The sequence below is a fragment of the Bufo gargarizans genome, chromosome 2 (assembly GCF_014858855.1).
Source record: "Bufo gargarizans isolate SCDJY-AF-19 chromosome 2, ASM1485885v1, whole genome shotgun sequence".
Classification (NCBI taxonomy): Eukaryota; Metazoa; Chordata; class Amphibia; order Anura; family Bufonidae; genus Bufo; species Bufo gargarizans.
Window position 1 is genome coordinate 485,807,125 of NC_058081.1, and position 22,031 is coordinate 485,829,155.

A 22,031-nucleotide genomic window follows, 5' to 3' on the forward strand; every position below is an offset into this window, starting at 1 on the left:
GAGGACAAGGACAACCCAAGTTGTTATCAACGCTCAGTTCAGAAGCCTGCATCTCTGATGGTATGGGGTTGCATGAGTGCGTGTGGCATGGGCAGCTTGCATGTCTAGAAAGGCACCATCAATGCAGAAAAATATATTCAGGTTCTAGAACAACATATGCTCCCATCCAGACGTAATCTCTTTCAGGGAAGACCCTGCATTTTTCAACAAGATAATGCCAGACCACATTCTGCATCAATCACAACATCATGGCTGCGTAGGAGAAGGATCGGGGTACTGAAATGGCCAGTCTGCAGTCCAGATCTTTCACCTATAGAGAACATTTGGCGCATCATAAAGAGGAAGGTGCAACAAAGAAGGCCTGTATTAGACAAGAATGGGAGAGCATTCCTATTTCTAAACTTGAGAAACTGGCCTCCTCGGTCCCCAGACGTCTGTTGAGTGTTGTAAGAAGAAGGGGAGATGCCACACAGTGGTGAAAATGGCCTTGTCCCAACTTTTTGGGGATTTGTTGACACCATGAAATTCTGATTCAACATATTTTTCCCTTAAAATGGTACATTTTCTCAGTTTAAACTTTTGTTCCGTGATTTATGTTCTATTCTGAATAAAATATTAGAAGTTGGCAGCTCCAGTGGCACCTCCATCTGCCACCATCTCCAGGCCCCCTGTGAATGTGCCCAACATCAGCACTGCTGTAATGGTCCCGCTACAAGTAGCGCTTGTACAATTCCCTCCTTCCTCAGCAGTGACACAGCTTATTGTGCCCCCTGTGGCGGTGTAGTCTGTGTTAAAACCATCTGGCAGACTGTGTAGGTGGTTTGACCAACTGTCATTGCCTTCAAATGCAGCTGATGCTGGTCTCCCTCCTCCTCTGCCCCCTGTTCCTGCCCCATCTGATGCCTTACCAGCTGCTGCTAATGCTCCTGCTTCAGTGATGCACAGGCTTTTGCCACCAGAGATACCTCTATGCTGCTCCAGATAGCAGTGATGAGTTTTCTGAATTAGAAGCTGTCCCCGACACCCCACAGTATAGGCAACGTTTTAGTCCTATTGACGGCCATACTTTGGTGCATGATTCCAAAGCTGTCAGTGACTGAGGTCGTCGGGGCGCTCACAGTTCCATGGCTTTCTCGAGTTAAGACTGTGGTGTGGAGCCAGTTGGAGTCCATTCAGTAGGTCTCACAGCTGGAGATCGGACCACAGTGGGCGGTCACGTTCCAGTGGATCCTGTAGACATAGAAACCAGGTGGATTAGTCGCCTTCCAGTGTAGACAGCCACAGACGTACATCCAGACATGATCATCGCAGATGCAGACAAAGTCATGGGAGGCGTTTGGACATTCATTTGGGAGGTGTCCAGGACAATGGCACCTGTGGTACTGGCTACAGACAGGCTGCCCCACTGCCACATAGTGTTATTAAACATGCAAACGGGCATGTTAGGGCTAGGGGTGGAGTAGTGGTTCTCCATAGACTAGAGGGTGACAACTGTAATTTGATGCTACCGTGTACATCCTATCGTTTTTGGTTTAGACATTTTCTTCTCTGAGTTACAGGATGCAATAGACAGGGTCCTATTCATTCTATTGGGGGCGTTGGTGCTCAGTGTAGGCCGTTGTCGTAGGGGGGACCTTGTCTAAGAAGATGGAGACGTTGCAGGCACCTGAAGGTTTGTAATGCTCGTCGCGGCAGCAGTAACCTGGCATGCGAGGTGATGCAGATGTACAATGGTTTTGGCGTTAAGTGTTAGACAAGGTCTTTCAATTTTTGTTAATTTTTGGAGTCCCTCTATTTATTTCCTAAGATAGAGAGCTCTGATTCGGTTTGGGTAGTGACAGTCATGTCAGTCATTTTTAGCCTGTTGTCGGAGTAAAAATAGTCACAAACCACCTTTTTACAATTATTTAGGAGTGGCGACGATATGATGGGGGCCGAGATCCCGCGCCTGCACACTTAGTCCGTCGTCCGGCGCATGCACACTGCGATGCCCATTTCTTGTACGGCATCACAGCAATTAATGCGTTATACGGCTAACGACGCAAAAACACCACAAAGGAGGCGGTCCATCTGCGCATGCGCATTAATTACTGTGATGCCGTACAAGGAATGGGCATTGCAGTGCGCATGCGCCGGCCGACGGACTGAGTGCGCAGGCGTGGGATCTCGGCGAAACAAGACGTAAGTAGATGGGCGGTCAGAGGGATAGGATGGGCGGGCAGAGGGAAAGAATGGGCGGGGGGAAGCGACGATAAGGCTGAGCTAGCTGGGCACCTACGAGGGTAACGCCGCCCCTGGGCACTTGCGAGCCCTCATTTGCATATGCTACTAAGATGTTTTTTGCTGGTTTTATAAGTCCAGGATTGGTCATAAAGGTAACGTTTTTATTAACTGTAAGGCTGCTAGAAAGCTATGGGAAGGGTTAAAAAGGTGAAACTTTGATGACAGACTCCCTTTAAAAAAAACACCCAAATGCCCACCTGTTTCCCTGATGCTCAGCACATCCGGTGCTAACCAGCAGCTGCACAATGAGACGACACACACATTGCGCTGCTAGGCTGTGTAGGAGGAGGCTGATTTCCAGGCCTGCATGCCCCTCTCACACAGCCCAGCATTGCGATGTGTGGACTGCAGGGGAGTGCTGCAACACAGTGAATCAGAGAGTGGACGGCTTCCTACCCTACTTCACCATCTAAATGATATGCCCAGGTGTGCCCTTGCTACGCCCCTGCATTCACACATTTTTTATGAAAATGTATACCTTTTTTATGATATATAGTTAGTTTTTGCACTATATAGGAGAGAGGCAGTAAGGCTCAACAACAGTGAGGAGGAGCATCGTTACTGTTCTGTACTGCACTGTGAAGACGGATTAGGGATAACTCCAGAGACAGTTTTGTAATTAAAAAGTACAAAATCAACAAATAAAGTATATCGTGCGGCACCCAGAGCGGAGGATGAGAGTGGTAGTGGCTCTGACTATAGGATATGTCACAATGGTTTCCTTCAGACTGTCACTCTCTAGCCCAGTGCAGTGAGAAGAGGGTGCACCCTTTCTTCCCTAGGGGCACTCCCTGTAGTTGGGTCTCCTGCCTGATGGTAGTTTAGGGTGCCCTTGATGCTGGTATTGTATGGGTGTCTGGCAGGAGGTGTGGTAGTGCAATGGAGCGTATGGTATGGTAGGAGTACCTCTCTCAGTACAAATCCTTTTACCAGATGGTGAGGTATGAAGGCCTGCAAAGTGGCAAATAATGGTTCTCTTGGTATGCATATCTAGAATCTATGTCTAGCAACTGTAATCTGTCAATTATGGCTGTAATGTCCACTGCAGGATACAGGTTTTAGAAGCACACCTGGCCAGGACATGGTTAAATGTGATAGGTGTCTTAACCGTAATTGTAGCTAGCCAGCTAAGACCTGTCCTAGGTTGCTAACATAGCTTATATGTTTATACAGCTAGACCTGCCCATGACCTTAATACAGTTCCTATGTTTGTGTGTTAAAGACAAAAGCAGAGTTATTTACAGTGATTTCATGTTTGGATGTCATGTAAAAGTTATATTTTGTGCCCACAGAAGCAGAAAAAGATATTGTGCCTTTAAGATTCATTATATAATTTAAGGTAAGCTCAATAACACAGCAGACACAACAGAAAGCATAGAGTTAAACTGCTTCTGGGCAGGAGTCTTGACCAATCACAGCCAGCCTCACACACAGCTTGTGTGGGAAATTCCCCTAGCAGGAGCTGCTGGAATCATTATTCACCAGAGAGAGAAGCTAAACAGACACACACTCCACTAAGAGCTGTGTTTTATGGAAGCAAGAAGCCAAAATAGGTATTTAAAACAGCTATATAGAGGTCCTACTGTTAATATAGTGATTAGAACTGTATACTGAACTGGTTATATGTGTGTCTACTTACAGTTCCACCAAACCACAAATTCAATTGCATACAAATAAACTACTGAGCCATACAATCATACAATCCAAACAAATTGCATACAAATGCAAACTGCTCATACCAGATCATAAGCAATTGTATAGAGCAAATTGCAAACCAAGTAGAGCAAGTGAACTATTGGTTAACCTCAGATATACCTCTCAGAGAGATCATAAAGTTATTAAATAATTTAAAGTGAGAGTACAGATACTGAAGAAATAAATATTTCCACCATTTTATGTGGAATGACAAGATCGAACAGTTGAACCATCTTATGCATACTGCAATTTTATGAATCTTTATGCAACACGTGTTTTGTACATGGACTATCTGCTGCGGAGGTGGCAGTGTTATATGAAGAAAAGTTCAAGTTAATAAAAAAGTTATTTCAAGCATTTGGTGTGCTCTTTAAACCTACTGTTTCCATAGAACGGCGCTAGAGGAATTACAGAGTTAGGCTACTTTCACACTAGCGCTTGATCGGATCAGTTCTGAACGGATCCGATCATATTAATGCAGACGGAGGCTCCGTTCAGTACGGATCCGTCTGCATTAATAACTTAGAAAAATTTCTAAGTGCGCAAGATGCCTGAGCGGATCCGTTCAGACTTTCAATGTAAAGTCAATGGGGGACGGATCCGCTTGAAGATTGAGCCATATGGTGTCATCTTCAAGCGGATCCGTTCCCATTGACTTACATTGTAAGTCTGAACGGATCCGCTCGCCTCCGCACGGCCAGGCGGACAGCTGAACGCTGCAAGCAGCGTTCAGCTGTCCGCCTGGCCGTGCGGAGGCGAGCGGAGCGGAGGCTGAACGCCGCCAGAATGATGCAGTCTGAGCGGATCCGCTCCATTCAGACTGCATCAGGGCTGGACGGAGGCGTTCGGGTCCGCTCGTGAGCTCCTTCAAACGGAGCTCACGAGCGGACTGACGAACGCTAGTGTGAAAGTAGCCTAATAGACTAAAAGTCAGAGATATCAAAATTCTTCTAATGCCACAGCCCAAAAGGGATTCATAGTGCTGCGCCTGCCACAGTAATCCCTTACAAGCAGCAGTCTGTATAGCTGTAGTGGCAGGTTACCTTGCTGACTCCTATGGTTGGACTGCAGATTCTCTTTCATTCTCCCTTTCTTTGTGTAGCAGAAGCAATAAATCTCACGGAGATCGGTTAGTCTCTGGATCCTGAGACCTAAGGAGAAAGAGCACATGGACTTCTTTCCTCCCTCATCACTCACTAGAACTCCCCCTCCAGACAGGAAGTCGGGCCAGCCCACTTCTGCCAAGAGGGGACGGACAGGGTGGTAAATAGTGTTGAGCGTGAATATTCGAAAAGTGAATTTTTAGCGCGAATGTCGGCACTTCGAGAATTCGCAAATATTTAGAATATAACGCTATATATTCGTTATGACGAATATTCGTGTTTTTTTTTGTTTGTGGGCCAATGAGAAGGCTTTGTCACAGCTTAGCAACATCCCTAGCAACCAATAGAAAAGTTGCCTGCCCCTAACTATACATGTTGCACGTATAGCGAGAAAATATGCGCATCATTAATTACCGAAAATTTGCAAGCGCTAATATATTGGAGCACTCTATCTGCACATAAAGCTATTCTAATGTTCTGCCGTGCCAACCATTTTCTCCAGTCTTAGGAAACTTCTAGCAGCTTTAAAAATGTAGCATAAGTGACCCACGCTGGTATTTCGCGTGCATTATGCGAATAATACATTGCTGATTTTCGCAATCAAGAATATAATCTCAAATTCACATTTAAGAAGAAAAAAAATAAACGACAGTTACACTTGAAGCCAAGTGCTATATATCTGATAGATTATTATGGGTCAGAAAAAAAGTTGCAATGTGCTTTATCAACATGGTGCTCATCCTGAACACCATATTTTTCAATGTATTTATTCCAGCGTAAATACACTGATAAATCCTGCATATTTTCACTCACACTCTAATGCATGTATACATATGCTCAGTGTCAGACTGAAGTGCCTAGGGCCCACCACAAATATTTTGGGGGCCCACCGTACAGATACAGTACATTCAAATATTACCTGCTGACACAGCAACAAGATGCTACAAGATGATTGCTTATGGGGGTCCCTGCAGCGACTTTGAGAAGGCAGGTCCCTGGAAAAGGAGGATACTGGCTGGTGGCCTCTGTGCCTAGAAGTCATCTCAGCCACCTGATTGCATCTATAATAATATACTGGGTACACAGGTTTCTTAAATAATCTACCTACTTTTTATATGAATTTAGGCTGCAAGCTGCCTATCTGGAAGGTCTCATGCACACAACAGTGTTTTTTCACTGTCAGTGATTTGGCTTCAGTGGTCCGTGTCCGATTTTGCTTCAGTTGTGTTTCCTTGTGTCTACCTTTTTTTTTGTCTGACAGGGGGAAAAAAAGGAAGGTTAATGAAAAGTGTAATTTTATTGCACCAAGGTCTTGTAGAAAAAACAGACATGGACACGGATGACATACCAGTTGTGCATCCGTTTTTTTTTTAAGGACCCCATGACTTGAATGGGTCCGTCCTTCGTTTTCCACTGACAAGAATAGGACAGGTTATATTTTCTTGACGGACTGGAATCATGGATCACGGACGCGGAGAAAAAACTGAGGACTATCAGTTTTTTTTCACAGCTCCATAGAAATGAATGGGACCTTCGCTAAACTGTGAAAAATGACGGAACGGACGCGGATGCACACAACGGTCGTGTGCATGAGGCCTAAGTCTAATGTGTTATGTGCCACTTGTGCAGTGGGTGGGAGACTATGGGCCCATCTTGCTTATGGACCCATCAGGGAATTTATCTGTACCCCTGGGCTGTGGGCAAGTCCAAGCCTACATACGCTGCACCATTACATTCATACACTGGACACATAAATTGCACACTATAATCCACTTACCTTTAGACATTATACCTTGCCAATAACAATTTTTTTTTGCAGGCTGGGTCATGAGATGGGCAGCTTATTATCCCCTCACCATCTGTCAGACAGCAGGAGAGGGGGCAGAGACCGACTGCTCCTGCAGAACCAATAGACTGTGCAGGATATTTCAGAGGTAGGGATGAGCGGATCCGTCTGGTTTCCTTTATGCAGGGCTAAGTCCTGCATAAAGGAAACCAGATGGAGCAATTATGCTTGCTCATAGACTTCCATTATGATGGATCAAAACGCAATGCCTCTAAAAGTTTCTGTTTTGATTCCCGTCTTATGGATTCCGTTATCTTCCGCTATAACCATGTTATAAAGGAAAACAATAATGGAATGCATAATAACGGTGAGTTCAAATCCCAAGCTTTCTGTTCTCCTGATCCGTCAGAAGAGAGAGAGAGAGAGAGAAAAAAAAATCCTGTTGCATTATTTGGCATCCGTTTGGGCCATTTCCATCTGAGATCCCTTTTTTAGACAGAAAAAAAGTCGTACACGCAGTACTTTTTTCCCTCGGTCTAAAAAAAAAGGATCTCAGACGGAAATGCCTCAAACAGAAGCCAATATAAATATATAAGTATTTAGGGGGTCATTTATCAAACTTTTGTGAAGTAGAACTGGCTTAGTTGCCCATAGTAACCAATTAAATTCCACGTTTAATTTTGGACAGCTCCTTTGGAAAATGAAAGGTGGAATCTGATTGGTTGCTATGGGCAACTAAGCCAGTTCTACTTTACACCAGTTTGATAAATGACCCCCTTAATTTTTACTTCGTTCTGTCTCCCCCTGCAAGTTTCCTCACTTTAGGCACTAGACCTCCAGTACCTAGTGGGAAATATGGCCCTGTCTGTAATAGAAAATTTGTAATATACTTACTGTTCCAAAGTTGTGAGAATTGAACTCTAGGGAACCCAGTCACTTGACACAGCTCTTTTTAAAATCCAGCTTCTGACAACTTCACGTCCTTTACCAGGATTCCGGCAAGGGGTATGGATGGAACGTCACTTCTACTCTGGGTAGGGCCCGAACTATTTGTGTGCCTGCCTCATAGTCAAACTCCTAAATCCACTTCATCTGCAGATGTGCCAGGAAAAATAATTGTTCTGGCCCCATCCACATTGGAAGTGTGGTCTCATTTATAGCTCAGGCCGCAAACCTCGTAAAAGACATGTTGGTGGAAGCTGGATTTTCAAAAGAGGAGAGTCACGTGACTGGGTTTCTGGGTTTTCTTATCCAGACAACTTCGGAATGGTAAGTATATTACAAACCTTCTCCCTACAAGGGTGTTATATGTAATTAAAGTGGGTTTGTGGGGCTCGCTTGATTCCCGACAACCTCTTTAAAGTGAATCTTCACCACTGTGTGTTAGTGTAATGACCGGCGTCACACACAGGGAGGAAAACAGGGAAAGCCCTGCCCAAGGGAGAGGGAAAGGTGGTGACCCCTAACTCACCTTGCGGCTGGCACCTGACTGCCCTGACGTCCCTAGACGGGTTCCTCACCCGTGCGGCGATCACGTGCCTAAACCCTGGCTTTCCCTGAAATGAGCCCTGGATAGTGAACGGGCCGGTGGGATCGCTAGTCCGCACCACTGACACTAAGAGGGAAACACCAGGGAGAGGACAGACAAACAGATACACCCAGGTGGGCGACCACAGCAGTCCACAAAGGTCCAACAGGGATCCGGAGGGTAGCGTTCTGAAACAACCATCCGAGAACGCAGCAACACAGCTCCAGTGGGTCAGAATAGATGTCCAGGCAGGAAGCTCTATCTCTGGCAACCAGAGAAGTGTGAGAGAGGAATATAAGGAGGTTTGGGAGTGCTGGACAAGGAACAGCTGAGGAGAAGGAGCTACGGATCCCTGAGTGAGCCAAAAGGGTTTGCAAAGCAAACCCAGAAAGCTACCATAAGGAAAACAGCCCTATCTTAAATAGAGCGTGCAGCCAACCGCTGCGACTTCCTGACCCCGGGTATAACGGAGTCAGGCGTGGTTCTCGATACCCTCGTGACAGTACCCCCCTCTCTACGAGGGGCCTCCGGACACTCAGGACCAGGTCTCTCAGGATGAGAGGCATGAAAAACCCGAACTAACCGGTCGGCGTTTACCTCAGACGCAGGAACCCACATTCTTTCCTCGGGACCGTAACCTCTCCAATGCACCAGATATTGAAGAGAGCGGCGGACCCGACGAGAATTAACAATTTTGGATATCTGAAATTCTAGATTACCATCCACGACAACAGGAGGGGGTGGCAGCGGTGATGGTTCTAGAGGTGGAACATATTTTTTGAGTAACTACTTATGAAAAACATTATGAATTTTAAAAGTCTGAGGTAACTCCAGGCGAAAAGCCACGGGGTTGATGATGGCTACAATTTTGTAAGGGCCAATAAACCTAGGACCCAGTTTCCAAGAGGGAACCTTCAATTTAATATTCCTAGTAGACAACCACACATAGTCATTCACTCCTAGGTCCGGACCTGGCGACCGTCTCTTATCAGCCATGCATTTGTATTTACCTCCCATATTTTTCAAGTTAGCTTGCACCTTCTGCCATACCGATGAAAGAGATGACGAAAAACGTTCCTCTTCGGGAACCCCAGAAGACCCCCCCTCTTTGAAAGTACAGAATTGGGGATGAAAACCATATGCACCAAGAAATGGTGACTTGCCAGTGGATTCCTGACGACGATTATTTATGGCAAACTCAGCTAACGGTAAATATGATGACCACAACTCTTGGTTTTCAGACACAAAACATCTTAGATATGTCTCAAGGTTTTGGTTGGTACGCTCAGTCTGTCAATTCGACTGAGGATGGAAAGCTGAGGAAAAGGACAAGTGTACCCCCAAACGGGAACAAAAAGCTTTCCAAAATTTAGAAATAAACTGGGTACCCCGATCCGAAACAACATCGGAGGGGACCCCGTGAAGCTTCACGATTTCACTGACGAATACCTGAGCAAGAGTCTTAGCATTAGGTAGTGCGGGTAACGCAATGAAGTGTACCATTTTGCTAAACCTGTCCACTACTACCAAAATAACTGTTTTACCCGCAGACAAAGGTAAGTCAGTGATAAAATCCATTGACAGATGTGTCCACGGTCTATTGGGAATGACGAGTGGTAATAGAGACCCTGCAGGACGTGTATGTGAAACTTTTGCGCGCGCACAGGTAGAACAAGAAGACACAAAATCGAATACATCCTGACGCAACCTTGGCCACCAAAAACGACGAGACAATAGCTCCAAGGTTGCTTTACTACCCGGGTGCCCAGCAAGTGCCGAATTATGATGTTCCTTTAATAATTCGAAACGTAGGTTCAACGGTACAAACAATTTCTCTGAGGGGCAAGAGACCGGGGCGTCCCCCTGGGCCTCTAGCACCTTCCCCTCCAAAACAGAGTGTACCGCAGAGACAACCACTCCTCTTTGTAGAATGGGCACCGGATCACTCACAGTACCCCCTCCAGGGAAACAACGAGATAGTGCATCAGCCTTGGTGTTCTTTGCCCCAGGACGATAGGTAATCACAAAGTTAAACCTGGTAAAAAATAGCGACCACCTAGCCTGTCTAGGGGTGAGACGCTTAGCTGATTTGAGGTACAGGAGATTTTTGTGGTCCGTAATCACAGTGACGGGGTGGACTGCCCCCTCTAAGAAGTGACGCCACTCCTCAAACGCAAGTTTAATAGCTAATAGTTCCCTATTGCCAATATCGTAGTTCTTTTCTGCTGCAGATAGTTTTTTAGAAAAGAAAGCACAAGGACGCCATTTGCCAGGAGACGGACCCTGAGACAGCACAGCCCCCACTCCCACCTCTGACGCATCGACTTCAACAATAAAAGGCTGAGAGACATCAGGTTGGACTAGTACAGGTGCTGAGGTAAACCTCTCTTTTAGAGAGGAAAAAGCAATTTTAGCGGCGTCAGACCATTTAGAAAAATCAGTCCCCTTCCTAGTCATATCAGTAAGCGGTTTTACAATAAGTGAATAATCTTTAATGAATTTCCTATAGAAATTCGCGAAGCCCAAGAACCGTTGTAGTGCTTTGAGGTTCTCAGGAAGATCCCAATCTAAAATTGCCTGGACCTTCCTAGGATCCATACGGAAACCTGACGCAGATAAAAAATAACCCAGGAATTGTATCTCCTGAACGGCGAAGACACATTTTTCAATCTTAGCATATAATTCATTCGTCCGTAGGACCTGCAGTACTTGTCTGACATGCACCTCATGTGTTTTCAGATCAGACGAATAAATTAAAATATCATCTAGGTATATTACCACAAACCTGCCGATTAGATGACTAAAAATGTCATTAACGAAATGTTGAAAGACGGCAGGAGCATTGGTCAGACCGAAAGGCATAACTAGATTTTCATAATGCCCCTCAGGGGTGTTAAACGCTGTCTTCCACTCATCCCCCTCCTTAATACGAATCAGATTGTAGGCCCCCCTAAGATCAAGTTTGGAGAACCACCTAGCACCCGCAATCTGATTAAACAGGTCAGGAATGAGAGGAAGAGGGTATGGGTCTCGGATGGTTATCTGATTTAATTCGCGAAAATCTAAGCAAGGACGCAGGCCCCCCATCTTTCTTTTTAACGAAGAAAAACCCTGCAGCCACGGGTGAAGAAGAGGGTCTGATGTATCCCTTAGCCAAGCTCTCGGAGATATAATCTTTCATGGCTTGTCTCTCTGGACCCGAAAGATTATATAACCTGGTCTTGGGTAATTTTGCGCTGGGAATAAGGTTAACCGGGCAATCATAAGGACGATGAGGTGGTAACTTCTGACAACCTTTTTCAGAAAAAACATCCTCAAAATCCGAAATAAATGTAGGTAGGGTAGTTATGGAGGCGACTAAGCAATTGCTATTTAAGCAATTTTCTCTGCACTGCTCACTCCACTCCAATATCTCCCTGGCCTGCCAATCCACCACTGGATTGTGCGCTACCAACCAGGGAAGGCCCAGCACCACCGGAGTGGGAAGCCCCTCCAGAACATAACCTGAAAGCATCTCGTTATGGTGGTCCCCTACCCGGAGGTGTAAATTATGAACGATGTGGGTGAGGTTTCTCTGAGACAGGGGAGCAGAATCAATAGCGAATATGGGAATGGGTCTCTGTAACGTACAGAGAGACAAACCCAAAGAGCGGGCAAAATTGGCATCTATCAAATTTACCCCTGCTCCACTGTCTAGAAAGAAAGAAATAGTCTCCGTCTTATCACCAAAAATAATAACCGCTGGCAACACAAATTGCGATGTACGTATGGAGGAGACGTATACCCCCCGGCTGACATCCTCCACACAGCCTGGGGTTAGTAGTTTTTCCGACGGTCTTTTGTTTCTGAGGAAAGAAGGACAGACATTAATGAAATGACCCCTCTCCCCACAAAAAAAACAAACCCCACGCCTACGGCGAGCCTCAGGAGGACGGACCTGACTAGTAGTTCCTCCTAGCTGCATAGGCTCGTCTAAGTCCGTACAGACTAACTGCTGCTTGGGAGGGGTTACCAATTTCTCCGGTTCTTTCAACCTGTCCCTAAGGCGTCTCTCTATACGGATAGAAAGGGACATAACCGCATCAAGGGAAACGGGGGTCTCATATAATGCAAGCGCATCCTTAACCCTTTCGGATAACCCAGAGCAGAACTGACTCCTGAGAGCCGGGTCGTTCCATTGGGTATCCGTAGCCCACCTACGGAATTCAGAGCAATAATCCTCTACCGGCAGCTCTCCTTGTAAGAGTCTCCGTAATCTTGATTCAGCCAGTGCTACTCGGTCAGGGTCGTCATATATGAGACCCAAGGCCCCAAAAAACTCATCCACTGACCGAAGAGCCTGGGAATCAGTAGGTAAAGAGAACGCCCAGGACTGCGGGTCCCCCTGCAGCAGGGAAATAACAACCCCCACCCGCTGATCTTCATTACCAGAGGAGTAAGGGCGCAGTTTAAAGTATAACTTACAGGCCTCACGGAACGTCAAAAACTTGTCCCTTCCCCCAGAAAATCTGTCAGGGAGAGGGACCTTGGGTTCCGCAACAACCTGGTTACCAGTAGCAACCGCTGGGCTTGCGGTCAGTTGTAATTGCTGCTGTTGCTGGAGGACCGACGCCTTCAATCCTACCACCTCCAAAGACAGGCCACGAAATTGTTTGGACAGAGCAGCAATTTGATCCATACTGGATTGTAAGTAGGTAAAAAATATTTTTTTATTTTTATTTAATTTTTTACCTACACAAAATAAGGGCCAGAGATAATGTAATGACCGGCGTCACACACAGGGAGGAAAACAGGGAAAGCCCTGCCCAAGGGAGAGGGAAAGGTGGTGACCCCTAACTCACCTTGCGGCTGGCACCTGACTGCCCTGACGTCCCTAGACGGGTTCCTCACCCGTGCGGCGATCACGTGCCTAAACCCTGGCTTTCCCTGAAATGAGCCCTGGATAGTGAACGGGCCGGTGGGATCGCTAGTCCGCACCACTGACACTAAGAGGGAAACACCAGGGAGAGGACAGACAAACACATACACCCAGGTGGGCGACCACAGCAGTCCACAAAGGTCCAACAGGGATCCGGAGGGTAGCGTTCTGAAACAACCATCCGAGAACGCAGCAACGCAGCTCCAGTGGGTCAGAATAGATGTCCAGGCAGGAAGCTCTATCTCTGGCAACCAGAGAAGTGTGAGAGAGGAATATAAGGAGGTTTGAGAGTGCTGGACAAGGAACAGCTGAGGAGAAGGAGCTACGGATCCCTGAGTGAGCCAAAAGGGTTTGCAAAGCAAACCCAGAAAGCTACCATAAGGAAAACAGCCCTATCTTAAATAGAGCGTGCAGCCAACCGCTGCGACTTCCTGACCCCGGGTATAACGGAGTCAGGCGTGGTTCTCGATACCCTCGTGACAGTTAGGCCCAAAATTCTACACTAATTTCTAAATATACCTTTATACGGTTTAGAGCTCCATTTGACAATTATCATTTCTGTAATTTGTTCCAAAGTTTTGTGGCAGATATTCATATGCTCAACCAACACTTCTGGTTATGGCTGTCAGGAAGAATATGGTAACTGTATACCAAATAGAGGAGGACCTTTCACCTCTCCTGACATGTCTGTTTTAGTAAGTAATTAAATTCCACATGGGATGAAAAGTATGGAACATTTATTCTTATGACTCTATGTCATGCCATAACTTTTATTTCTACTAGAAGTTTATGAATAAAGGTCCATCTGGGTCTGACACTGTCCAATTAGTGCTGGCAGTGTCGTTTCTGCATAAACATCTAGCAGGACTAATAGAGCAATGGCACAACATAGAGTCATAAGAACATATGCCCCAGAATTGTTATTGCAGGGGCACTGCAAGTACTTACTAAAATGGACATGTCAGTAAAGGTGATGGGTCTGAAGTCTTTGCTGTGACTAAACATCCCTAAAAAACTATCCTTGTCTTGTGCACTTTAGGTTCTGTGTTCTTGAATTGTAGCCACAATTTTGTTATAGGGGATCCAAATCATTATCTACATCATTGTCCACAAACCAGCTGCCATTATACAAGGTATTAGTATAGCCAACAGTTATCAGTGTGCATGAGGTGAGATAATAAGCTGCTGTCGTACCTCTCCGGGTATGATCTTGGATTTAAACATCTGCTGTTGGTGGAATATCAGGAGGCCCTCATACACATTAGATCAACCAATCCTAATGAACTCTGCTTGGTCAGCCAAATTATTCTAATGTGAATGGCCAGCTTTACATAGGATATGGACAATGATATGTATCTTCACAATATTCATATGACACAGATGAACTGCCACAATACACCAAGCATTGGACTGAATTTGCTTATGTTCATTCTGAAGGACTACCCTCTGTATATACAAAGTATATGTATGTTCACCTTTAAGTAATTAAGGACTTGTCAATAGGGTTTTATACCTGGTAGTTATTGGTTCTGTTTTGGATCTGTTCAAGCTGCTTGTTCGGTTGACGTACTGCTCCAAATCAATATTAAATGAATACGTGCACGGAAAGATCAAACTGAGACACACAGAGCTGGGGGTCAAAGCAAGATCTCTGGTTTATTGCGAAACAGCAGACAGTATATAGGACAGAAAATATAGAACAGGAAGGAGTGGGGGGTGTAAGGTGGCGTATATCTTTTCTATTGGCTATAAACTCTGTATTTTCTGTCACGTCTATGTGCAAGAAGAAGTTCCCCCCTCCCCACTTTCAGATGGGGGAAGCTGCTTGCTTGAGATGAACAGAAACTGTCTTAAGGCACATAATGAAGCATGAAAGTAAGATTCTTGTTCTAGGCGTTGGCTGGGTGCCTGGCCGCCATTTTAGCTAAAGTATAGTTCTCAACAAGCAAGTATCCATTTTGTCTCAATATTCCATAACAGTTCCAAGGTCAGCTCCAGATTATGCTTTGCTGTATTATAGGAGCCCTGTTTTATAAGGAGCCCATTACTGTCATAGCTTTGGCCCACAGGACGATCCTCTGGTGGGCCATTCCAACCCTGAATGCAGCACAGGTAGTGTTGTCATGGGTAACTTGACCAGTTTTCAACATCAATCAGTTATGACCCCCAAACGCCTAATATGATCTTTAAAGTGAAGTATGGGTGCTTTTATATAATTCTTTCCTTAGTCTTGGGTCATTGACAAATCACCAAGTGACAGGTATACGTCAGTGACACCTCAAGGGTCCTGTTAAGTCCATAGAGTTGCACTCTGTGTTGAAGGTGATTATTAACCATCTCTTCTATTGTACAGGGATTGCTGAAACTTGTCCTATCATTAAGTCATTGTGTCACTGTCCCAACTTGTGTCTATTTACATGATGTCATCATACAAGCAGCCATTGATGTCTCTAATTCCTGGTATTCTATGTCTTGATCATATAAGACCGTAACTAATTCAAACAGGATTCCACCACTTGAAACTAACGAAGATGACCTGAAATTATAGGTGGCTCCTCATAAAATGACTGACTGCACCTGCTGACCTTCATGTGGGATTCCTCACATCAAACAGGCAATGTGTGACATAATTGATGGGCTGAGATGACAGCAGGTGACTGGAAACTTAATGCATGGACACATCTTTGAACATTTGTTGTGCAAACATTCAATTTTGTCTAGAAATTATTATATTTTTTCAGTATGATGATCTCTAATAATCCTGTAATCCAGAAAAATTAATTAGTGATAATCCAAAACTGTGTCTTTCAGCCCACCGCCCGACTAACTAGCAGAAACTTACTATAGTAACCTCAGGAACAATGCTGATACTGATGGTGATATCAGATATGTATTTGGGTGTTGTCCTTTTTTAGGTGACAGCTTCTCCTTCTACACTTGGACTACTTGGTGTTTGTGTGCGAAATGTTACGCAGCAACCATTGAAATTAATAGAGAATATTGATACAGGGAATCCTCCAGAGTGTGAGCCCCTTTTTTCAGCATTTTTTTTGTTCTGGTTAATGGAGGGTGGGTTCCTGATTGGGGAATGTCTCTCTAATAGCTCATTATGACTTAAAGGGGTTGTCCGACTCCCACAACAAATTTACATATGGCCAGAAAGTGCTCAGCCTAAAAAAAATTAAAAGAAAAGACATTTACCTATTCACAGCAATTATGTTCCAATGCTAAGGCCCCTGCTTCCATTTCACTGTCTGCTGAAATTGTGATATCCCGTCCTTCATCACGTGCACCGCTGCAGCCATTAACTGGCCTCAGTATTCTGGTGCTGCTTGTTACCACTGAGGCCTGTGAATGGCTGCTGTGGTGCATGTGATAATGGGTCAGACTGTAATGGTCACGTAAATACACACACAGGGGGGAGAATAGTGACCACTGCGCTCCACCCTCACCCCTGGCCCTGCCTACTTGCCTCGCAAGTCCTAATGACAGGGGACAACTGGACGGCAGTCCCTAGCTTAGAATACGTGCTGGTAGGACAGACAAGACAAATAACGGATAGTGAACGGGTCAGGTCAATACCAAGAGAGCAACGCAGTACAAAAGGATAAAGCAGAGAATAGTCAGGAGGTCAAATACCAGGAGAGTAATGAAGTACCACAGGAGTCCGCAAAGAATCTTTAGGTGGAAGCTGGGGTCAGAATACCAGGAGAGCAGCGCAGTACAGGAGGAGCAGGCAGAGGATCATCAGGGAACACAGGAACAGGTAAGTATGCCAGGAAACAAAATCGCCAAGAACCTAATTAACAGGCAACCTGGGGCCAGCAGGCTGCCTGTTAAATACTGGCTAGCTGGGGTCATATGACGTGGCCAGCACCACATGACCCACACTAGTCAATACAGCTGAGCACCGAGTGCCCAGCTCGGTGCTCAGACCTCCCCTGGTTGCCGGGGGAACTGAGAACGCCGGCCGTGCAGAAGAAACGTGCATGGCCAGTCCGTCCCGCCCCCTATCACCTAGGAGACGAGGACGCTGGACGCATCCTTGCTCCTGCACAGAGATGGGACGCCGACGGTGCTGAGGAGAGCGAGCGCCTCGGCGTCCCGTGACAGAGACGTCACACTTCTAGTTCATAGGGGACCCTCAGCTGAGCACTTTATGGCCATGAGTAAAATTGCTTTGTTGGTCTGAGAGCCCCTTTAATAGGGTATATAAAGAAGTGTAATTAAAAAGGAGCTACACGTGTTAAGGCCGATTAATTGACCTGTACTTGTGGGAGGGGCACGGTTGCCTATATCATGGCACCTCTGCCCCTCCTTCAATGAACGACGTGTCAAACTCTCCCACCCTACCCACCCTCAATCTCAGCTTCACAACAAGGGGATGGCCTCCTTCAGCTATCCCTTCAACGTCGCGGTTTCGGCATAACTCTAACCGCTTTAGCTAGCCAGCAGGTAGGAGTCCTTCTTTCGTGAGTGCCCCGACCACAAATGGGCGTTATCGGCTGAAGATAGCACTCACGGTTTACTGCTAATTGCTGTGATGCATCTGAACTTGCAAACTGAAATAATGGCAAGTCCAAGTGCAGCCGCTAATACCTATGCATGATAGCACCCTAAGGCCTCATGCACACGACCGTATTTTGTTTCCGTGTCTGTTCTGTTTTTTTTGCGGATATGATGCAGACCCATTCATTTCAATGGGTCCGCAAAAAATGCGGACAGCAAAAATAGTGCATGTCCTATTTTTTTCTAATTTGCGGACAAGGATAGGCATTATTACAATGGATCCGCAAAAAAACGGATCCGCAAAAAACCCAGATGCCATACGGAACGTCATCCGTTTTTTTTTGCGGATCCGCAATGGGCTCTAATTGCTTAAAGTGCCCTCGTGGCCACTCTAGGGCCTCATGCATATGACCGTAATTTCAGTCTGCAGCCGTCGATTTGCATTTTATGCGGGTTGGATGTGGACTCATTCATTTCAGCTTTTAGTTCAATCATTATGTTTTTTAGCTTTGTAACGTGACATCACTGTGTTCATTACTGCTATACTGCTCGATCACTGTGTCCATTGCCTCTGTAATGTGACATCACTGTGTTCATTACCTCTGTAACATGACATCACTGTGTTCATTACCTCTGTAACATGACATCACAGTGTTCATTACCTCTGTAACATGACATCACTGTGTCCATTGCTGCTATACTGCTCGATCACTGTGTCCATTGCCTTTGTAATGTGACATCACTGTGTTCATTACCTCTGTAACATGACATCACTGTGTTCATTACCTCTGTAACATGACATCACTGTGTTCATTACCTCTGTAACATGACATCACTGTGTTCATTACTGCTATACTGCTCGATCACTGTGTCCATTGCCTCTGTAATGTGACATCACTGTGTTCATTACCTCTGTAACATGACATCACTGTGTTCATTACCTCTGTAACATGACATCACAGTGTTCATTACCTCTGTAACATGACATCACTGTGTCCATTGCTGCTATACTGCTCGATCACTGTGTCCATTGCCTTTGTAATGTGACATCACTGTGTTCATTACCTCTGTAACATGACATCACTGTGTTCATTACCTCTGTAACATGACATCACTGTGTTCATTACTGCTATACTGCTCGATCACTGTGTCCATTGCCTCTGTAATGTGACATCACTGTGTTCATTACCTCTGTAACATGACATCACTGTGTTCATTACCTCTGTAACATGACATCACAGTGTTCATTACCTCTGTAACATGACATCACTGTGTCCATTGCTGCTATACTGCTCGATCACTGTGTCCATTGCCTTTGTAATGTGACATCACTGTGTTCATTACCTCTGTAACATGACATCACTGTGTTCATTACCTCTGTAACATGACATCACTGTGTTCATTACTTCTATACTGCTCGATCACTGTGTCCATTGCCTCTGTAATGTGACATCACTGTGTTCATTACCTCTGTAACATGACATCACTGTGTTCATTACCTCTGTAACATGACATCACAGTGTTCATTACCTCTGTAACATGACATCACTGTGTCCATTGCTGCTATACTGCTCGATCACTGTGTCCATTACCTCTGTAACATGACATCACTGTGTTCATTACCTCTGTAACATGACATCACTGTGTTTATTACTGCTATACTGCTCGATCACTGTGTCCATTGCCTTTGTAATGTGACATCACTGTGTTCATTACCTCTGTAACATGACATCACTGTGTTCATTACCTCTGTAACATGACATCACAGTGTTCATTACCTCTGTAACATGACATCACTGTGTCCATTGCTGCTATACTGCTCGATCACTGTGTCCATTGCCTTTGTAATGTGACATCACTGTGTTCATTACCTCTGTAACATGACATCACTGTGTTCATTACCTCTGTAACATGACATCACTGTGTTTATTACTGCTATACTGCTCGATCACTGTGTCCATTGCCTCTGTAATGTGACATCACTGTGTTCATTACCTCTGTAACATGACATCACAGTGTTCATTACCTCTGTAACATGACATCACTGTGTCCATTGCTGCTATACTGCTCGATCACTGTGTCCATTGCCTTTGTAATGTGACATCACTGTGTTCATTACCTCTGTAACATGACATCACTGTGTTCATTACCTCTGTAACATGACATCACTGTGTTTATTACTGCTATACTGCTCGATCACTGTGTCCATTGCCTTTGTAATGTGACATCACTGTGTTCATTACCTCTGTAACATGACATCACTGTGTTCATTACCTCTGTAACATGACATCACTGTGTTCATTACTGCTATACTGCTCGATCACTGTGTCCATTGCCTCTGTAATGTGACATCACTGTGTTCATTACCTCTGTAACATGACATCACTGTGTTCATTACCTCTGTAACATGACATCACTGTGTCCATTGCTGCTATACTGCTCGATCACTGTGTCCATTGCCTTTGTAATGTGACATCACTGTGTTCATTACCTCTGTAACATGACATCACAGTGTTCATTACCTCTGTAACATGACATCACTGTGTTCATTACCTCTGTAACATGACATCACTGTGTCCATTGCTGCTATACTGCTCGATCACTGTGTCCATTGCCTTTGTAATGTGACATCACTGTGTTCATTACCTCTGTAACATGACATCACTGTGTTCATTACCTCTGTAACATGACATCACTGTGTTTATTACTGCTATACTGCTCGATCACTGTGTCCATTGCCTCTGTAATGTGACATCAGAGTGTTTATTACCTCTGTAACATGACATCACTGTGTTCATTACCTCTGTAACATGACATCACTGTGTTCATTACCTCTGTAACATGACATCACTGTGTCCATTGCTGCTATACTGCTCGATCACTGTGTCCATTGCCTTTGTAATGTGACATCACTGTGTTCATTACCTCTGTAACATGACATCACTGTGTTTATTACTGCTATACTGCTCGATCACTGTGTCCATTGCCTCTGTAATGTGACATCAGAGTGTTTATTACCTCTGTAACATGACATCACTGTGTTCATTACCTCTGTAACATGACATCACTGTGTTCATTACCTCTGTAACATGACATCACTGTGTCCATTGCTGCTATACTGCTCGATCACTGTGTCCATTGCCTTTGTAACATGACATCACTGTGTTCATTACCTCTGTAACATGACATCACTGTGTTCATTACCTCTGTAACATGACATCACTGTGTTTATTACTGCTATACTGCTCGATCACTGTGTCCATTGCCTCTGTAATGTGACATCAGAGTGTTTATTACCTCTGTAACATGACATCACTGTGTTAATTACCTCTGTACTGTGACATCCCTGTGTTCCTTACCCCAGTACTGTGACATAACTATGTGCATTATCTTTGTATCATGATGCTGTGTTTATAATCCCTATGCTGTGACCTCACTGTAGTCCTTAGCTATTAGCTGTGACATCACTGTGCATCTTTTTGTTTTATCCAGGCACTATGAAATCACTGTGTGTAATTTCTGTTTTGTGACATCACTATCACTATGTGAAATATACCTGTACTGTGACATCACTGTGACAAATATTCCTAGGCTGACACTGTGACATCACTGTATTTATTTTTCTTCCTTATAGTATATCTGGAGGAAAATGTATTGGGGACGTATCTGATGAAACCTGACAAACCTCTGTACAGTATTTGCCGGTAGATTTTATAATTTCCATATTACACCTCCGTACAGAAAAGAACTTAACCTGAGCCATAACATAGTTGTGTGCATGAGACCTAAATCTATTGTAAATGATCTGCTAAGGCTATTTTGACACTAGCGTTAGTGTGATCCGGCAGGCAGTTCCATCATCGGAGCTGCCTGCCGGATCCGCCGATCAGTGTGACAACTGACAGCATTTGTAGACGGATCCGGGTGCGGATCCGTCTACAAATACATTGCAAGAATGGATCCGTCTCTCCGCTTGTCATGTGGATGGACGGATCCGTCTTGCAGTCTTTTTCACAGTTTTCCCGGTCTGCGCATGCGCAGACTGGAAGGACAGGTCCATCCTTCAGTTGTTTTGCAATGCCAGATCGGGCACTAATGCAAGTCAATGGGAATTAATGCCGGATCCGGCATTCCGGCGACTGATCAGGCATTTTGGACGGACATGATACTGCAGCATGCTGCGGTATTATGTTCGGCCAAAACGCCTGA